Source organism: Neoarius graeffei, chromosome 11 (genome assembly GCF_027579695.1).
Source record: "Neoarius graeffei isolate fNeoGra1 chromosome 11, fNeoGra1.pri, whole genome shotgun sequence".
Lineage (NCBI taxonomy): Eukaryota > Metazoa > Chordata > Actinopteri > Siluriformes > Ariidae > Neoarius > Neoarius graeffei.
In genome coordinates, this window is record NC_083579.1 from 4,589,782 (window position 1) to 4,612,267 (window position 22,486).

The window sequence follows — 22,486 nt, forward strand, 5'->3', positions numbered from 1 at the left end:
GAACGTAACACATAAATCACACTGATTTTCACACTGATTAGTATGTTATTTATTATTACTCTTCATCATCAGACCCAAAATACTGCTGTACAGGCCGTGCTCGCAAACAACATGAGAGACCGGCTAATGGGAGCGTAGGTTAGAGTTCGATGAAGGCAATGATTTTGTTGATGGTGAAAATGTTAATGATGGTGAAGGCAATTTTGCTCTTTTCGGTTGTTCATGTATTTCTCTCTCTCTCTCTCTCTCTCTCTCTCTCTCTATTATCCAGTCAAAATGAAGCATTGATTATTTGTAAAAACATAAGTGCAAATCAAATTGGCGCTCCCAGAAAACAGAACCTGTAACACACACACACACACACACACACACACACACACACACACACACACACACACGGGAGAGAGAAGTGAGACAATTATCGACAAATTGATTTCGTGTGTGGCCCATTTCTTTTCCTCTCCTCCTTTGCTGTAAAGAGCCTCTAAATCTCCCTCGCTGCCATAAAGCCAATGTTCCCCGAGTTCAGTGCAACCTTTCCCTCTGCCTCTTATATATTTTGCTTTCCATTTCGCTTTAATAGCACAAAAATTGGCTACATATTCTTTTACAGTCCCGCGACACCATTATGGCCACGTTGTCATTCTGTTATTTATGGAAAACTATTTTGTGCTTACTTACATTTTGCCATTTATTTCCCCCACGTGGCCTCCTCGCCTCCTTCACTCCATTTCAGGAAGCCTTAAAGCCAATTCGTTACAGGATTCAGGTGTGTGTGTGTGTGTGTGTGAGAGAGACCACGAACAGGAGGTATCTGGAGTGCTAAGTGAAAGGGCCCTGTGAGCTCTCGGGGGAAAAGAAAGAAAGAGAAAGTAATAGAGAGTGAAGAGGATAGACGAGCCCTCACAAGATGGAGAGAACAAGAGTGGAGGAATATAATAGCCTAAGAAAGAGAAGAGAGAGAGAGAGAGAGAGAGAGAGAGAGAGAGAGAGAAGACTGATGCAGAGAGAAAGAACACAGTACAAAATAATAAGGGGAATCTGGATGATTGTGAACTGGAGTGTTGGATTTTTTTTTTTATTGATTCACTTCAAGAATTAGGTATTAGTAGGCAACTCCTAAATGAATCACTGGAGGAGTGATCTGCTGATATAAGTGAATCAGTTAAGAGTTGTCTAACGCTGTAATTGAATTGCTTGAATAATTATCTACTAATGTAACAGAATCACACAAGGACTCATCTACTGATGTAAATGAGTTGCTTGAAGATTCATCTACTAGTGTAGCAGAATCACTCAAAGAGTCATCTACAAATGCAAGTGAATCAATCAAAGAGTTGTCTAAAACTGTAAGTGAATTGCTTGAAGAGTCATCTACTAATGTGACGGAATCACTCTTGGAGTCATCTTCTAATGTAACAGAATCACTCAGGGAGTCATCTACTAATGTAACAGAATCACTAATCAAGACATCTACTCATGTAACAGAACCACTCGTGGAGTCATCTTCTAATGTAACAGAATCACTCATGGAGTCATCTACTAATGTATCAGAATCATTCATGGAGTCATCTACTAATGAATCAGAATCACTCATGGAGTCATCTACTAATGAATCAGAATCACTCATGGAGTCATCTACTAATGTGACAGAATCATTCATGGAGTCATCTACTAATGAATCAGAATCACTCATGGAGTCATCTACTAATGTATCAGAATCACTCATGGAGTCATCTACTAATGAATCAGAATCACTCATGGAGTCATCTAAGAATGAATCAGAATCACTCATGTAGTCATCTACTAATGAATCAGAATCACTCATGGAGTCATCTACTAATGTGACAGAATCACTCATGGAGTCATCTACTAATGTAACAGAATCACTCAGGGAGTCATCTACTAACGTGACAGAATCACTCATGGAATCATCTACTAATGTGACAGAATCACTCATGGAGTCATCTACTAATGTAACAGAATCACTCAGGGAGTCATCTACTAACGTGACAGAATCACTCATGGAGTCATCTACTAATGTGACAGAATCACTCATGGAGTCATCTACTAATGTGACAGAATCACTCATGGAGTCATCTACTAATGTGACAGAATCACTCAGGGAGTCATCTACTAATGTGTCAGAATCACTCATAGAGTCATCTCCTCATGTAACAGAATCACTCATGGAGTCATCTACTAATGTAACAGAATCACTCAGGGAGTCATCTACTAATGTGACAGAATCACTCATGGAGTCATCTACTAATGAATCAGAATCACTCAGAGAGTCATCTACTAATGTAACAGAATCACTTAGGGAGTCATCTACTAATGTAACAGAATCACTCAGGGAGTCATCTACTAATGTAACAGAATCACTCAGGGAGTCATCTACTTATGTAACAGAATCACTCATGGAGTCATCTACTAATGTGACAGAATCACTCATGGAGTCATCCACTAATGAATCTACGAATGAATCAGAATCACTCATGGAGTCATCTACTAATGAATCAGAATCACTCATGGAGTCATCTACTAATGTGACAGAATCACTCATGGAGTCACCTACTAATGAATCAGAATCACTCATGGAGTCATCTGCTAATGAATCTACTAATTAATCAGAATCACTCATGGAGTCATCTACTAATGTGACAGAATCACTCATGGAGTCATCTACTAATGTGACAGAATCACTCATGGAGTCATCTACTAATGTAACAGAATCACTCAGGGAGTCATCTACTAACGTGACAGAATCACTCATGGAGTCATCTACTAATGTGACAGAATCACTCATGGAGTCATCTACTAATGTGACAGAATCACTCATGGAGTCATCTACTAATGTGACAGAATCACTCAGGGAGTCATCTACTAATGTGTCAGAATCACTCATAGAGTCATCTCCTAATGTAACAGAATCACTCATGGAGTCATCTACTAATGTAACAGAATCACTCAGGGAGTCATCTACTAATATAACAGAATCACTCAGAGAGTCATCTACTAATGTAACAGAATCACTCATGGAGTCATCTACTCATGTAACAGAATCACTCATGGAGTCATCTACTAATGTGACAGAATCACTCATGGAGTCATCTACTAATGTGACAGGATCACTCATGGAGTCATCTACTCATGTAACAGAATCACTCATGGAGTCATCTACTCATGTAACAGAATCACTCATGGAGTCATCTTCTAATGTAACAGAATCACTCATGGAGTCATCTACTAATGTAATATAATCACTCAGAGAGTCAACTACTAATATAACAGAATCACTCAGAGAGTCATCTACTAATGTAACAGAATCACTCATGGAGTCATCTACTCATGTAACAGAATCACTCATGGAGTCATCTACTAATATAACAGACTCACTCATGGAGTCATCTACTAATGTAACAGAATCACTCATGGAGTCATCTACTAATGTGACAGAATCAGTCATGGAGTCATCTACTTATGGAACAGAATCACTCATGGAGTCATCTACTCATGTAACAGAATCACTCATGGAGTCATCTACTAATGTAACAGACTCACTCATGGAGTCATCTTCTAATGTGACAGAATCACTCAGGGAATCATCTACTAATGTGACAGAATCACTCAAGGAGTCATCTAATAATGTTGGTGAATCACATGAGGAGTCATCTACTAATGCAACTGAATCACTCAAATAGTTCTCTAACACTGTAAGTGAATTGCTTGAAAAGTAATCTACTAATGTAAGAGAATCACTCAGAGAGTCATCTACTAATGTAACAGAATCACTCAGAGAGTCATCTACTAATGTGACAGAATCAGTCATGGAGTCATCTACTCATGTAACAGAATCACTCATGGAGTCATCTACTCATGTAACAGAATCACTCATGGAGTCATCTACTCATGTAACAGAATCACTCATGGAGTCATCTTCTAATGTAACAGAATCACTCATGGAGTCATCTACTAATGTAACAGAATCACTCAGGGAGTCATCTACTAATATAACAATCACTCAGGGAGTCATCTACTAATATAACAATCACTCAGAGAGTCATCTACTAATATAACATAATCACTCTGAGAGTCAACTACTAATATAACAGAATCACTCAGAGAGTCATCTACTAATGTAACAGAATCACTCATGGAGTCATCTACTCATGTAACAGAATCACTCATGGAGTCATCTTCTAATGTAACAGAATCACTCATGGAGTCATCTTCTAATGTAACAGAATCACTCAGAGAGTCATCTACTAATGTAACAGAATCACTCAGAGAGTCATCTTCTAATGTAACAGACTCACTCATGGAGTCATCTACTAATGTAACATAATCACTCAGAGAGTCAACTACTAATATAACAGAATCACTCAGAGAGTCATCTACTAATGTAACAGAATCACTCATGGAGTCATCTACTCATGTAACAGAATCACTCATGGAGTCATCTACTAATATAACAGACTCACTCATGGAGTCATCTACTAATGTAACAGAATCACTCATGGAGTCATCTACTAATGTGACAGAATCAGTCATGGAGTCATCTACTTATGGAACAGAATCACTCATGGAGTCATCTACTCATGTAACAGAATCACTCATGGAGTCATCTACTAATGTAACAGACTCACTCATGGAGTCATCTTCTAATGTGACAGAATCACTCAGGGAATCATCTACTAATGTGACAGAATCACTCAAGGAGTCATCTAATAATGTTGGTGAATCACATGAGGAGTCATCTACTAATGCAACTGAATCGCTCAAATAGTTCTCTAACACTGTAAGTGAATTGCTTGAAAAGTAATCTACTAATGTAAGAGAATCACTCAGAGAGTCATCTACTAATGTAACAGAATCACTCAGAGATTCATCTACTAATGTGACAGAATCAGTCATGGAGTCATCTACTCATGTAACAGAATCACTCATGGAGTCATCTACTAATGTAACAGAATCACTCAGGGAGTCATCTACTAATATAACAATCACTCAGGGAGTCATCTACTAATATAACATAATCACTCAGAGAGTCATCTACTAATATAACAATCACTCTGAGAGTCAACTACTAATATAACAGAATCACTCAGAGAGTCATCTACTAATGTAACAGAATCACTCATGGAGTCATCTACTCATGTAACAGAATCACTCATGGAGTCATCTTCTAATGTAACAGAATCACTCATGGAGTCATCTTCTAATGTAACAGAATCACTCAGAGAGTCATCTACTAATGTAACAGAATCACTCAGAGAGTCATCTTCTAATGTAACAGACTCACTCATGGAGTCATCTACTAATGTAACATAATCACTCAGAGAGTCAACTACTAATATAACAGAATCACTCAGAGAGTCATCTACTAATGTAACAGAATCACTCATGGAGTCATCTACTCATGTAACAGAATCACTCATGGAGTCATCTACTAATATAACAGACTCACTCATGGAGTCATCTACTAATGTAACAGAATCACTCATGGAGTCATCTACTAATGTGACAGAATCAGTCATGGAGTCATCTACTTATGGAACAGAATCACTCATGGAGTCATCTACTCATGTAACAGAATCACTCATGGAGTCATCTACTAATGTAACAGACTCACTCATGGAGTCATCTTCTAATGTGACAGAATCACTCAGGGAATCATCTACTAATGTGACAGAATCACTCAAGGAGTCATCTAATAATGTTGGTGAATCACATGAGGAGTCGTCTACTAATGCAACTGAATCACTCAAATAGTTCTCTAACACTGTAAGTGAATTGCTTGAAAAGTAATCTACTAATGTAAGAGAATCACTCAGAGAGTCATCTACTAATGTAACAGAATCACTCAGAGAGTCATCTACTAATGTGACAGAATCAGTCATGGAGTCATCTACTCATGTAACAGAATCACTCATGGAGTCATCTACTAATGTAACAGAATCACTCAGGGAGTCATCTACTAATATAACAATCACTCAGGGAGTCATCTACTAATATAACATAATCACTCAGAGAGTCATCTACTAATATAACATAATCACTCTGAGAGTCAACTACTAATATAACAGAATCACTCAGAGAGTCATCTACTCATGTAACAGAATCACTCATGGAGTCATCTTCTAATGTAACAGAATCACTCATGGAGTCATCTACTAATGTAACAGAATCACTCAGGGAGTCATCTACTAATATAACAATCACTCAGGGAGTCATCTACTAATATAACATAATCACTCTGAGAGTCAACTACTAATATAACAGAATCACTCAGAGAGTCATCTACTAATGTAACAGAATCACTCATGGAGTCATCTACTCATGTAACAGAATCACTCATGGAGTCATCTTCTAATGTAACAGAATCACTCATGGAGTCATCTTCTAATGTAACAGAATCACTCAGAGAGTCATCTACTAATGTAACAGAATCACTCAGAGAGTCATCTACTAATGTAACAGAATCACTCATGGAGTCATCTTCTAATGTGACAGAATCACTCAGGGAATCATCTACTAATGTGACAGAATCACTCAAGGAGTCATCTAATAATGTTGGTGAATCACATGAGGAGTCATCTACTAATGCAACTGAATCACTCAAATAGTTCTCTAACACTGTAAGTGAATTGCTTGAAAAGTAATCTACTAATGTAAGAGAATCACTCAGAGAGTCATCTACTAATGTAACAGAATCACTCAGAGAGTCATCTACTAATGTGACAGAATCAGTCATGGAGTCATCTACTTATGGAACAGAATCACTCATGGAGTCAACTACTAATGTTGGTGAATCACATGAGGAGTCATCTACTAATGCAACAGAATCACTCAAAGAGTTGTCTAACACTGTAAGACTACGTTCAGACTGCACCCTGAAACGACACATATCCGATTTTTTTGCCCATATGCGACCTGTATCCTATTTGTTATTGACAATCTGAACGACACAGATCAGATTTTTTCACATGCGACCCAGGCCGCTTGGATATGTAGTCCTAAATCCGATGCATATCCGATATTTTCACATGCGACTGCAGTCTGACCGGACAGGTCGCATTCATGCAACCTACACGTCATCAACAAGAGACAAACATCACTATTCTGCGTTGGCTAATCCCGCCTCTTTGGTGGAAAACAACAACATTTGTACAGTTTTCAGAATTTAAATAGACTTATAGAATTGATCAAGCTAATGGTGGATTTGGTAGGGACCTGGATGTTTATCTGTTAGCCTGATTAAATAAAACAATTTCTATAACTGATTTATAACTTAAACCATCCTGTACCACATCGCCAGGTCTCGCCTCATCTCCATAGCAAACTGCACTGGTGTTTCTGCACCTTGAGCCAGCGCTGAGAGAAGTTGCAGAATTCAGCTGGCTATAAACAATCTAAATAAATATTTATAAAAATGTAGAAAAAGTTTATTAATATGACGAAATAAATATGTGCAAATTATTAAGCCTGAATTAAGAGTTTGGTAATACAGTGGCCGCATCCCAAATGACTGCCTACTGAAGCTCGAGTGCACTATATAGAGTTTAAAAATCCATTACTTCCTAGTAACATGTAATGCACTTATATAGAAATTAGAGAGACATTTAGGAGTCAACCCTCGTTACCAGGCTACATGTTTTCATTTCAGTTCAGAAACAAAAACACACACGAGGCCTCACACTTTAACACTAACCAGATAATTAAACAGACAAACAAACAAACAAAGAAAATCATTAAACTTGAAGAGTGCGCTTTTTTTTTGTTTACATATTAGGTAGATGTGCTTATTATGTGTCAATTTGCACATGCGGGACACTTTTGGGTCGTTTTCCGTTCATATTGGAGATCGCATACAAGTCTCATATAATTGGTAATGTGAACGGCCTAACAAAAAAATCGGATTTCACAACAAATCAGATATGGGTCGTTTCAGGTTGCAGTCTGAACGTAGTGAAAGTGAATTGTTTGAAGAGTCATCTACTAATGTAACAGAATCACTCAGGGAGTCATCTACTAATGTAACAGAATCACTCAGGGAGTCATCTACTTATGTAACAGAATCACTCAGAGAGTCATCTACTAATGTGACAGAATCACTCATGGAGTCATCTACTTATGTAACAGAATCACTCATGGAGTCAACTACTAATGTTGGTGAATCACATGAGGAGTCATCTACTAATGCAACTGAATCACTCAAAGAGTTGTCTAACACTGTAAGTGAATTGTTTGAAGAGTCATCTACTAATGTAACAGAATCACTCAGGGAGTCATCTACTAATGTAACAGAATCACTCAGGGAGTCATCTACTTATGTAACAAAATCACTCATGGAGTCATCTACTTATGTAACAGAATCACTCATGGAGTCACCTACTAATGCAACTGAATCACTCAAAGAGTTCTCTAACACTGTAAGTGAATTGCTTGAAAAGTCATCTACTAATGTAAGAGAATCAGTCAAAGAGTCATCTACTACTGCATGTGAATCTAACACTAAGAGAATTGCTTGAAGAGTCTTCTTCTTTTGGCTGCTCCCGATTAGGGGTCACCACAGCGTATCTTTCGTCTCCATTGCTCCCTGTCTTCAGCATCCTACTCTACCACACCTGCCACTTTCATGTCCTCTCTCACCACATCCATGTATCTCCTCTTTGGCCTTCCTCATTTTCGTTTGCCTGGCAGCTCCATCCTCAACATTCTCCTTCCCACATGCTCTGCATGTCTTCTCAGGATGTGCCCATACCATCTCAGTCTCATCTCTCTTAGCTTAATTCCCAAGCTCTCCACATGTGCTGTCCCTCTGATGTGCTCGTTCCTTATCCTGTCCAACCTCCCATCACAAACCTTAACATCCTCAACTCCGCCACCTCCAACTTTGCCTCCTGTCTCTTCGTTAAGGGTACGGTCTCCAATCCATACATCACAGCTGGTCTCACTACCGTCTTATACATCTTACCTTTCACTTTTGCTGGGACTTTCTGATCACAACTGACTCCCGAAATCCTTCTCCAACTGCTCCACCCTGCCTGCACTCTCTTTCTCACCTCACTATCACAGCCCCCATTTTCCTGCACAGTTGACCCCAGGTACTTGAATTCACCAACTTTCTTTACGTCTGCTCCTTGCATCTTCACTACACTCTCATCCCCATTCTCATTGATGTGCATGTATTCTGTTTTGCTCCTGCTCACCTTCATTCCTCTTCGTTCCAATGCATCCCTCCATCTCTCCAAACCCAGCTCAACCTCCTTTCTACTTTCACTACTTATCACAATATCATCCGCAAACATCATGTTCCATGGTGACTCTTACCTTACTTCATCCGTTAAGCTATCCATCACTATGGCAAACAAAAAAGGACTCAAAGCAGACCCTTGATGGAGTCCCACCTTCACCTTGAACCATTCAGTTGTTCCAACTGCACACCTCACTGCTGTTTCACTGTTCTCATACATGTCTTGCACCACTCTAATATACTTCTCATTACTTCTCATTCACTCCACTCTTTCTCATACAATACCATAACTCATCTCTTGGCACTCTATCATATGCCTTCTCCAGGTCTACAAACACACAATGTAGCTTTCTCTGGTCTTTAATCCAGCCACTGGGGGTGCATAAGCGTACTCTTGGTGCCAGTCCCAAGCCTGGATAAATTGGAGAGGGTTGAGTCAGGAAGGGCATCCGGCGTAAAACTGTGCCAAATCTAACATGCGGAATGAAGAGAGAATTGCTTGAAGAGTCATCTACTAATATAACAGAATCACTCAAGGAGTCATCTACTTCTGTAAGTGAATCACATGAAGAGTCATCTACTAAAATAAGTGAATCACTCAAAGAGTTGTCTAACACTGTAAGTGAATTGCTTGAAGAGTCATCTACAAATGTAACAGAATCACTCAAGGAGTCATCTACAAATGTAAGTAAACTCTTCAAGCATTCCTACTCATGTGAATGAATCATACAAGAGTCATCTACTTAAGTAAGTGAATCACTCAAAGAGTTGTCTAATACTGTAAGCAAATCATTCAAGGAGTCACCCATTAACATAAATGAATCACTCAAAGAGCTTTTAAACAGTGTAAGTGAATTGCTCGAAGAGTCATCTACTAATGGAAGTGAATCACTCCATTGATTTACTTACACTCGTAGATGACTCTTCAACTTATTCACTTTCATTAGCAGACAACTCCTCATTGGTCTCACTAACATGAGTAGATGAGTCCTTGAGTGATATTACTAACACTTGTAGACAATGACTCCTCTTGTAAATGAGTCCTTTGATTAATTACTTTAAATTGGTACATGACTCCTCAAGTGATTCACTTGCATTAATAGACAACTCATGGAGTAATTCACTAAACTCTAGGAGATGACACCATGAGTGATTTACTTACGGCTCATTACATGATTAACATAGGCTAGTAGACAAGTCCTCAAGTAATTCACTTACATTAGCAGACGAGTCCTCAAATTATTTGCTTTCAAAAGTTGACAACTCCTCACATGATTCACTTACATTCGTAAACAACTCCTTAAGGGATTCACTTGCACTAGTAGAAGAATCCTCAACTGATTCACTTTTATAATAGACAATATTTTTGATTAATTCGCTTACACTCATAAATGACTCTTCAAATGATTCACAAGCACCTTGATTGAGTCACTTACATTAGCAGACAAATCCTTGAGTGATTCAGGATTCGAGTGAACAAAATTCTACACGCAGAAGGGCACATGATACAGCTTTTCAGAAAATTGGACAAAATAAGCAGATTAGAGGGGCAGCTGTCTTCTGAATGGGGCAAATGTCATGTCAAGAGTGCATTAATGCTGCCTGAACATTCTGCTGAACTGGCTCGATATCGGAATGCAGTGTTTATATTCACTTTATTTATTTTAGATATATGCACCTGGATACGGTATATGTCTGGATACAAAGCACTTAATCATGTTAATTGGGTAATAATGGCTTTCTGACCCTCACACTCTGTGGTCACTTCAGTCTCTTTATCTCTGTCATAAAAGTAAATAAGGGTCATTAATGACCTCTTGCACTTATTTGGCCACAGTGTGTGTCGCGTTTAAATTCTTCCCCCTGCAGCAGGCCCAGCTGCACAGATCAATAAGAGGGCTGAGAGGCCAGAGGTCACACGGCGCGCCTCATTTAGTGACTAACGACGCCTGTGGTGGAAGGAGAAAGCTTTTCGGGAACCATTTTGAAGTATTATATTTCATGACAGATTGGAGGTAAGGAAGGTTTGGTTTAAGCTCAGAGGAATAAAAACGTCTGAATGGTGACCCAAACATTTCAGAACATGCAACATGGACTATAGAGTTAAGACAGGTCTCTAAATGCTCGAATGTTTTGTAACATTTGGTTTTAATTGTTGTGATTTGTTTAACATCTACACCTTAAATGAACACCATCATCAGCCAATCAGAACACACTTTACGGTCAGACAGTTCGAGTTGATAGCCACAGAATTATACACACTTCTCCAAAGGATACTTGGTCTGTTGAATGCTACAGAGTGCCTCTTGCCCTCTAAATGACATTGACATGTGGACCGTGTCTCTCTTTAGGCTTATAAAAGGCTAATAATTGGCTAATCAATGCCATTTGATTGGCTGTAACTTGATTGGTCGTCCATCAGCCAATCAATACCTTCAACAGGCCAATTAAGGGAGGGTCACAGACAGGCCAGACAAGCTCTTTACAAATTGAATGCTGCACTCAAATTCAGTGTGTGTGTTACTGTGCATGTGTGTGTGACCTTCAGGCCTTTAATGACTCACTGGAGTTGAACAGGACATTAAACTGTGCCCCCCCCCAGTGTTTTATTCCTCTTATACCAAGCTGTTGAAGGGCAATGTACAGTACTTTGTATCGATTTAAATTTAGCGTTAATGTTGTGGAACATCAGGGAAACTCATTCCTGTTGTCGCTTACGTTATAGCAGCAATAAACAGTCCTTCCCTCACCAGACTCTCTTTATTCTCTCTCCTGAAGTTACTAAAAAAAAAAAAAACCACACACACACATACCGCTTGTTACCTTGTTACCTCTGTCCTGAAGATGTCGGGAAACTTTTGTTAACGTTACAGCTTTACCTGACACTCGAGACTCCTTCCATAAATGTTACATAATATCTCTTTCCAGAAAACGACAGAAAACGATTACCGTATGCACTTCCCTGTGAACGAGCTGTTACTATAGAAACGATAATGGCATTTTATTAATATTTTAAACACTTTAAAGTAAAGTCTGTAGTTGTGTCATGGATTTGCTCCCAATGTTATTTATCGTTTATCTGAACAGCAGAAAGATGAAGGTTCTAAAAGATGTAATAAATGTGTAGAGGTGCATTAGCTGTTAGCGTAGGCCATGTTTAACAGCAGTCCTCCTGCCCTCCCCCCCATGCCGCTTGTTATTCAGGTCTTTTATCACAATTTTCCAGCAGACGCACGAAACTCACAAGATATCAAAACAAAAATCTATATATAATACGAGAGCAATTACAGGCGCGCGCTCGAGGCCTCTCTCATCTGCGCAGGCTCGTTAGATGGTGATGGATGTAAAGCTATAACCGATCTAAAGCGCCGCTTTTAACAAACCTGCAGAAATACTATCATCTCTCTGATAGGAGCTGCCGAGCGTGTCGTCCGGCCCGCGCCCCATCCGTCATTTACCACTAATCAATAACTATAACCCCGGCAAATAAATAATCCAACAGCCCAGAGACGCATACAACACACACACACACACACACACACACACACACACACACACCATCACAGAGAGAGAGAGAGAGAGAGAGAGAGAGAGAGAACCTTATGTACACCCCCTTACAGACAGACAGACAGACAGACAGACAGACAGACAGACAGACAGACAGAGAAAGCTTTATATACACCCCTCTTACAGACAGACAGAGAAAGCTTTATATACACCCCCTTACAGACAGACAGACAGACAGACAGACAGACAGACAGACAGACAGAGAAAGCTTTATATACACCCCCTTACAGACAGACAGACAGAGAAAGCTTTATATACACCCCTCTTACAGACAGACAGAGAAAGCTTTATATACACCCCTCTTACAGACAGACAGACAGAGGAAGCTTTATATACACCCCTCTTACAGACAGACAGAGAAAGCTTTATATACACCCCTCTTACAGACAGACAGACAGACAGACAGACAGAGGAAGCTTTGTATACACCCCTCTTACAGATAGACAGACAAAGCTTTATATACACCCCTCTTACAGACAGACAGACAGAGGAAGCTTTATATACACCCCTCTTACAGACAGACAGAGAAAGCTTTATATACACCCCTCTTACAGACAGACAGACAGACAGACAGACAGACAGATAGACAGACAGATAGACAGACAGAGGAAGATTTATATACACCCCCTTACAGACAGACAGGCAGACAGAGAAAGCTTTGTATTCACCCCTCTTACAGACAGACAGACAGACAGACAGACAGACAGAGAAAGCTTTATATATACCCCTCTTACAGACAGACAGACAGACAGAGGAAGCTTTATATACACCCCTCTTACAGACAGACAGAGAAAGCTTTATATAAACCCCTCTTACAGACAGATAAAGAAAGCTTTATATATACCCCTCTTACAGACAGAAAGAGAAAGCTTTATATATACCCCTCTTACAGACAGACAGACAGACAGACAGACAGACAGACAGACAGACAGACAGAGGAAGCTTTATATACACCCCCTTACAGACAGACAGAGAAAGATTTATATGCACCCCCTTACAGACAGAGAGGCAGACAGAGAAAGCGTTGTATTCACCCCTCTTACAGACAGACAGACAGACAGACAGACAGACAGACAGAGAAAGCTTTATATACCCCTCTTACAGACAGACACACAGACGAAGCTTTATATACACCCCTCTTACAGACAGACAGAGAAAGCTTTATATACACCCCTCTTACAGACAGACAGAGAAAGCTTTATATATACCCCTCTTACAGACAGACAGACAAAGGAAGCTTTATATACACCCCCTTACAGACAGACAGACAGACAGACAGACAGAGAACGCTTTATATACACCCCTCTTACAGGCAGACAGAGAAAGCTTTATATACACCCCTCTTACAGACAGACAGACAGAGGAAGCTTTATATACACCCCCTTACAGACAGACAGACAGACAGACAGACAGACAGACAGAGAAAGCTTTATATACACCCCTCTTACAGACAGACAGACAGACAGACAGAGAAAGATTTGTATACACCCCTCTTACAGACAGACAGACAGACAGACAGAGAAAGCTTTATATATACCCCTCTTACAGACAGACAGACAGACAGACAGACAGAGGAAGCTTTATATACACCCCTCTTACAGACAGACAGAGAAAGCTTTATATATACCCCTCTTACAGACAGACAGACAGACAGACAGACAGAGGAAGCTTTATATACACCCCTCTGACAGACAGACAGACAGAGAAAGCTTTATATATACCCCTCTTACAGACAGTCAGAGAAAGCTTTATATATACCCCTCTTACAGACAGACAGACAGACAGACAGACAGACAGACAGACAGACAGAGAAAGCTTTATATACACCCCTCTTACAGACAGACAGAGAAAGCTTTATATACACCCCTCTTACAGACAGACAGAGAAAGCTTTATATATACCCCTCTTACAGACAGACAGACAGACAGACAGACAGAGAAAGCTTTATATACACCCCTCTTACAGACAGACAGAGAAAGCTTTATATATACCCCTCTTACAGACAGACAGACAGACAGACAGAGAAAGCTTTATATACACCCCTCTTACAGACAGACAGACAGACAGACAGACAGACAGACAGACAGACAGACAGACAGACAGACAGAGAAAGCTTTATATACACCCCTCTTACAGACAGACAAAGAAAGCTTTATATATACCCCTCTTACAGACAGACAGACAGAGAAAGCTTTATATACACCCCTCTTACAGACAGACAGACAGACAGACAGAGAAAGCTTTATATACACCCCTCTTACAGACAGACAAAGAAAGCTTTATATATACCCCCCTTACAGACAGACAGACAGAGAAAGATTTATATACACACCCATACAGACAGACAGACAGACAGACAGACAGAGAGAGAAAGATTTATATACAGCCCCTTACAGACAGACAGACAGACAGACAGACAGACAAAGAAAGCTTTATATATACCCCTTTTACAGACAGACAGACAGACAGAGGAAGCCTTACATACACCACTCTTACAGGCAGACAGACAGAGGAAGCTTTATATACACCCCCTTACAGACAGACAGACAGACAGACAGACAGACAGAAAAAGCTTTATATACACCCCCCTTACAGACAGACAGTCAGACAGACTGATAGACAGACAAAGATTTATATACACCCCCTTAAAGACAGACAGGCAGACAGAGGAAGATTTATATACACCCCTCTTACAGACAGACAGACAGAGAAAGCTTTATATATACCCCCTTACAGACAGACAGACAGACAGACAGACAGACAGAGAAAGCTTTATGTACACCCCCTTACAGACAGACAGACAAGGAAAGCTTTATATACACCCCCTTACAGACAGATAGGCAGACAGAGAAAGCTTTATATACACCCCCTTACAGTCAGACAGACAGACAGACAGACAGACAGACAGACAGACAGACAGACAGACAAAGATTTGTATACACCCCCATAAAGACAGACAGGCAGACAGAGGAAGATTTATATACACCCCTCTTACAGACAGACAGACAGACAGACAAAGCTTTATATACACCCCCTTAAAGACAGACAGGCAGACAGAGGAAGATTTATATACACCCCTCTTACAGACAGACAGACCGACAGACAGAGAAAGCTTTATATACACCCCCTTACAGACAGATAGGCAGACAGAGAAAGCTTTATATACACCCCCTTACAGTCAGACAGACAGACAGACAGACAGACAGACAAAGATTTGTATACACCCCCATAAAGACAGACAGGCAGACAGAGGAAGATTTATATACACCCCTCTTACAGACAGACAGACAGACAGACAGACAGACAGACAGACAGACAGACAAAGCTTTATATACACCCCCTTAAAGACAGACAGGCAGACAGAGGAAGATTTATATACACCCCTCTTACAGACAGACAGACCGACAGACAGAGAAAGCTTTATATACACCCCCTTACAGACAGATAGGCAGACAGACAGACAGACAGACAGACCGACAGACAGAGAAAGCTTTATATATACCCCCTTACAGACAGATAGGCAGACAGACAGACAGACAGACAAAGCTTTATATACACCCCCTTAAAGACAGACAGGCAGACAGAAGAAGATTTATATACACCCCTCTTACAGACAGACAGACCGACAGACAGAGAAAGCTTTATATACACCCCCTTACAGACAGATAGGCAGACAGACAGACAGACAGACGGACGGACGGACGGACGGACGGACGGACGGACGGACGGACGGACGGACGGACGGACGGACGGACGGACAGACAGACAGACAGACAGACAGACAGACAGACAAAGCTTTATATACACCCCCTTAAAGACAGACAGGCAGACAGAGGAAGATTTATATACACCCCTCTTACAGACAGACAGACAGACAGACAGACAGACAGACAGACAGACAGAGAAAGCTTTATATATACCCCCTTACAGACAGACAGACAGACAGACAGAGAAAGCTTTATGTACACCCCTCTTACAGACAGACAGGCAGATAGACAGACAGAGAAAGCTTTATATACACCCCCTCACAGACAGACAGACAGACAGACGGACAGACAGACAGACAGACAGACAGACAGACAGACAAAGCTTTATATACACCCCCTTAAAGACAGACAGGCAGACAGAGGAAGATTTATATACACCCCTCTTACAGACAGACAGACAGACAGACAGACAGACAGAGAAAGCTTTATATATACCCCCTTACAGACAGACAGACAGACAGACAGACAGACAGACAGACAGAGAAAGCTTTATGTACACCCCTCTTACAGACAGACAGGCAGATAGACAGACAGAGAAAGCTTTACATACGCCCCCTCACAGACAGACAGACAGACAGACAGACAGACAGACAGAGAAAGCTTTATATACAGTGGTGCTTGAAAGTTTGTGAACCCTTTAGAATTTTGTATATATTTCTGCATAAATATGACCTCAAACATCATCAGATTTTCACACAAGTCCTAAAAGTAGATAAAGAGAACCCAGTTAAACAAATGAGACAAAAATATTATACTTGGTCATTTATTTATTGAGGAAAATGATCCAATATTACATATCTGTGAGTGGCAAAAGTATGTGAACCTCTAGGATTAGCAGTTAATTTGAAGGTGAAATTGGAGTCAGGTGTTTTCAATCAATGGGATGACAATCAGGTGTGAGTGGGCACCCTGTTTTATTTAAAGAACAGGGATCTATTAAAGTCTGATCTTCACAACACATGTTTGTGGAAGTGTATCATGCCATGAACAAAGGAGATTTCTGAGGACCTCAGAAAAAGTGTTGTTGATGCTCATCAGGCTGGAAAAGGTTACAAAACCATCTCTGAAGAGTTTGGACTCCACCAATCCACAGTCAGACAGATTGTGTACAAATGGAGGAAATTCAAGACCATTGTTACCCTCCCCAGGAGTGGTCAACCAACAAAGATCACTCCAAGAGCAAGGTGTGTAATAGTTGGCGAGGTCACAAAGGACCCTAGGGTAACTTCTAAGCAACTGAAGGCCTCTCTCACATTGGCTAATGTTAATGTTCATGAGTCCACCATCAGGAGAACACTGAACAACAATGGTGTGCATGGCAGGGTTGCAAAGAGAAAGCCACTGCTCTCCAAAAAGAATATTGCTGCTCATCTGCAGTTTGCTAAAGATCACGTGGACAAGCCAGAAGGCTATTGCAAAATGTTTTGTGGACAGATGAGACCAAAATAGAACTTTTTGGTTTAAATGAGAAGCGTTATGTTTGGAGAAAGGAAAACACTGCATTCCAGCATAAGAGCCTTATCCCATCTGTGAAACATGGTGGTGGTAGTATCATGGTTTGGGCCTGTTTTGCTGCATCTCAGCCAGGACGGCTTTCCATCATTGATGGAACAATGAATTCTGAATTATACCAGCGTATTCTAAAAGAAAATGTCAGGACATCTGTCCATGAACTGAATCTCAAGAGAAGGTGGGTCATGCAGCAAGACAACGACCCTAAGCACACAAGTCGTTCTACCAAAGAATGATTAAACAAGAATACAGTTAATGTTTTGGAATGGCCAAGTCAAAGTCCTGACCTTAATCCAATCAAAATGTTGTGGAAGGACCTGAAGCGAGCAGTTCATGTGAGGAAACCCGCCAACATCCCAGAGTTGAAGCTGTTCTGTATGGAGGAACGGGCTAAAATTCCTCCAAGCTGGTGTGCAGGACTGATCAACAGTTACTGCAAACGTTTAGTTGCAGTTATTGCTGCACAAGGGGGTCACACCAGATACTGAAAGCAAAGGTTCACATACTTTTGCCACTCACAGATATGTAATATTGGATCATTTTTCTCAATAAATAAATGACCAAGTATAATATTTTTGTCTCATTTGTTTAACTGGGTTCTCTTTATCTACTTTCAGGACTTGTGTGAAAATCTGATGATGTTTTAGGTCATATTTATGCAGAAATATAGAAAATTCTAAAGGGTTCACAAACTTTCAAGCACCACTGTACACCCCCTTACAGTCAGACAGGCAGACAGACAAAGCTTTATATACACCCCCTTAAAGACAGACAGGCAGACAGAGGAAGATTTATATACACCCCTCTTACAGAAAGACAGATAGACAGACAGAGAAAGCTTTATATATACCCCCTTACAGACAGACAGACAGGCAGACAGAGAAAGCTTTATGTACACCCCTCTTACAGACAGACAGGCAGATAGACAGACAGAGAAAGCTTTATATACACCCCCTCACAGACAGACAGACAGACAGACAGACAGACAGACAGAGAAAGCTTTATATACACCCGCCTTACAGACAGACAGACAGAGAAAGCTTTATATACACCCCCTTACAAACAGACAGGCAGACAGAGAAAGCTTTAATGTATATACCCCCCTATTACAGACAGATAGACAGAGAAAGCTTTATATACACCCCCCTTACAGACAGACAGACAGACAGACAGACAGACAGAGAAGGCCTTATATACACCCTCCTTACAACAGACAGACAGAGAAGGCCTTATATACACCCTTCTTACAGACAGACAGACAGACAGACAGACAGAGAAGGCTTTATATACACCCTTCTTACAGACAGACAGACAGACAGACAGAGAAGGCCTTATATACAACCCCCCTTACAGACAGACAGAGCAAGCCTTATAGACTCCCCCCTTAAACACACACAAACAGACAGACAGCTGTTCATATGTCATTAGTCACATAACAGAATAGTTGTAAATGATTACGTTATTCTGGCAGAGAGAGAGAGAGAGAGAGAGACAGAGAGAGAGAGAGAGAAAACACTACAAACCCATTTCAAACCTTATTTAGACAGACAGAGAAACTGAGAAACAGACAGTAAAAGGAAGTCTGTAATCTCCGGTATGCAAAACTGAATAATCATGAAATAAAAAATAATTCTTAACTGATGTATGATTCATTTACTCTGATTGATGTGTGTCAGACTGCAGATGGCGCTATAGAGCAGCCTGTGTGTGTGTGTGTGTGTGTGTGTGTGTGCATACGCATCAACCCAACACTGTACCCTGATACTTCTCGTTCTCATATAATGACATCACCGACTGATGCCGTGCAGTGCATTATGGGCATTCTGTACCAGCTCTCTTGCACTGTTTGCTCACAAGCCTGTTGCAGTGCATTGTGGGATTCCACAGTCCTGTGTTCGATAATATAGTGCACAACACACCTCATTCATCTATCTTCAGTCAGCGCTATATCCTGGTCAGGGTGGCAACGGATCTGGAGTCTCATCTCATCTCATTATCTGTAGCCGCTTTATCCTGTTCTACAGGGTCGCAGGCAAGCTGGAGCCTATCCCAGCTGACTACGGGCGAAAGGCGGGGTACACCCTGGACAAGTCGCCAGATCATCACAGGGCTGACACATAGACACAGACATTCACACCTACGGTCAATTTAGAGTCACCAGTTAACCTAACCTGCATGTCTTTGGACTGTGGGGGAAACCGGAGCACCCGGAGGAAACCCACGCGGACACAGGGAGAACATGAAAACTCCGCACAGAAAGGCCCTCGCCGGCCACGGGGCTCAAACCCGGACCTTCTTGCTGTGAGGCAACAGCGCTAACCACTACACCACCATGCCGCCCGGATCTGGAGTCTGTCTCAGGAAAACTGGGAGTGAGACGGGATTATTTCAGTTTTGATTCTTGAAACACATTTCAAAAAAGTTGTGACAGTAAAACATTTCCCACTTTATAACGTCTCTGTTCCTTTTCACAACACTTAGAAGATGTTTATGGACTGAAGACACCGAGTGATGAAATGTTTCAGGTGTTATTTTGTTCCATTTTTCCTAGAAACAGGTCTTAAGGTGTGTAACAGTTCGGGGTCGTCACTGTCATATTTTTTCATTTCTAAATTCTCCCCGCATTCTCTATTGGGGACAGAGGGGACACGCTCTCTTCTTCCACAGCCACGCCTTTGTAATGTGTACAGAATGTGGTTTTGCGTTGTCTTGTGGAAATCTCCCTGGAAAAGACGTCGTCTTGAAGGCAGCATAAGTTGCTCCAAAAGCACAGTGTGCTTTTCTGCATTAATGCTCCATCACAGAAGTGTAAGTTACCTTTGCCAAAGGCACTGACACAACCCCATACTGTGACACACCCTGGCTTTTGGACTTGTTCCTGGTAACAGTCTGGATGGTCCTTTTTGTCTTCAGAGCACACGGCATGCATTTATTCCAAAAAAGACCTGGAATACTGATTCATCTGACCACAATACCCGTTCCCACTGTGTGATGGTCCATCCCAGATACCTCAGAGCCCAGAGAAGTCGACGGCGCTTCTGGACACAGTTAACATAAGGCTTCCTTTTAGCACAGTAAAGTTTTAACTGGTGTTTGTGGATGTAACTCCGTACTGTAGCTTGATAAAGGTTTGTCAAAGTAATCCCGAGCCCATGTGGTTCTATCAGCTGTAGATGAATGACGGTTCTTGATGCAGTGAGGGATCGGAGATCACGGGGGTTCAGATTAGGCTTGAACCCTTTGCCCTTTACACACTGAAATTCCTCCAGATCCCTTCAATGGTTTAATGATATTATGCACCGTAGAGGGTGAAATATCCAAATCCCTTCCTATCTTTCTTTGAGGAACATTTGTTCTTAAACATTTTAATAATTTTCTCATGCATTTGTTGACAAACTGGAGATCCTCGGCCCATCTTTACTCCTCAAAGACAAGGCCTTTCCTGGAGACTGATTTTTTTTTGTCCCAAATCATAATTACAATCACCTGTTGACATCGCCTGTTTCAAATCACATCATTTTTAAATTGTTTTAACTCATTACTCGCCCTAAATTTCCCCCGTCCCAATTTTTTTTGGAATGTGTTGCAGGTCTGAAATGCAGGAATGGATGGATATTAACAAATTAAATGAAGTTGACCACAAAAAAAAAAAAACATGAAATATCTTAGGTTCATTCTATCTGCAATGAAATACAAGTCAAAGTACATTTACAAATCACTGCTTTATTTGTTATTTGCATTTTCCACACCATCCCAACTTTTTCTGATTTGGGGTTGTATCTATCAGAATATTTTTGGGAGATGGGAGAAAACCAGGAAACCCAATGAACCCACAGAGAACCCATGGAGAACATGAGGAACTCCACACACACAGTAAATCAAGCTCAGGATCAAACTGGGAAACCTGTTCCAACTTTTAGTCTAAACAGCTAGTAGTAGTAGTAGTAGTAGTAGTAGTAGTAGTAGTACACTCTTAGAACATTTAGAACCCTTAACGGTTCTTTGGTTGCCCCTCTGCAGAAGCCCATCATGTTCTATATGTAAAATAAAGGGCTATGTTCTAAAATGTGTTATAAACAGAAGATAAGAAACCTTAATCATCCATTGAACCCTTAAAGATGCATTAAACTGAACAACCATTGAAGAACCCTTCTTGGAATTGTCCAATGAACTCTTAAGGAACCCTTGGAGAACTGATTTTTCCCCCCTAAAAGTGCAAAGTACAAATTATTTTTTCATTAACCTCTTCTTAATATCTAGAACCTGTTTGGAGTATAACATTTAGCTTCTTGGTGCTTGGTACACTCTTAGAAAAAAAAGGGTTCTTTAAGGGTTATTTGAATAATTAAGGGTTTTAACCTCATAAAAAGGGTTCTACTTG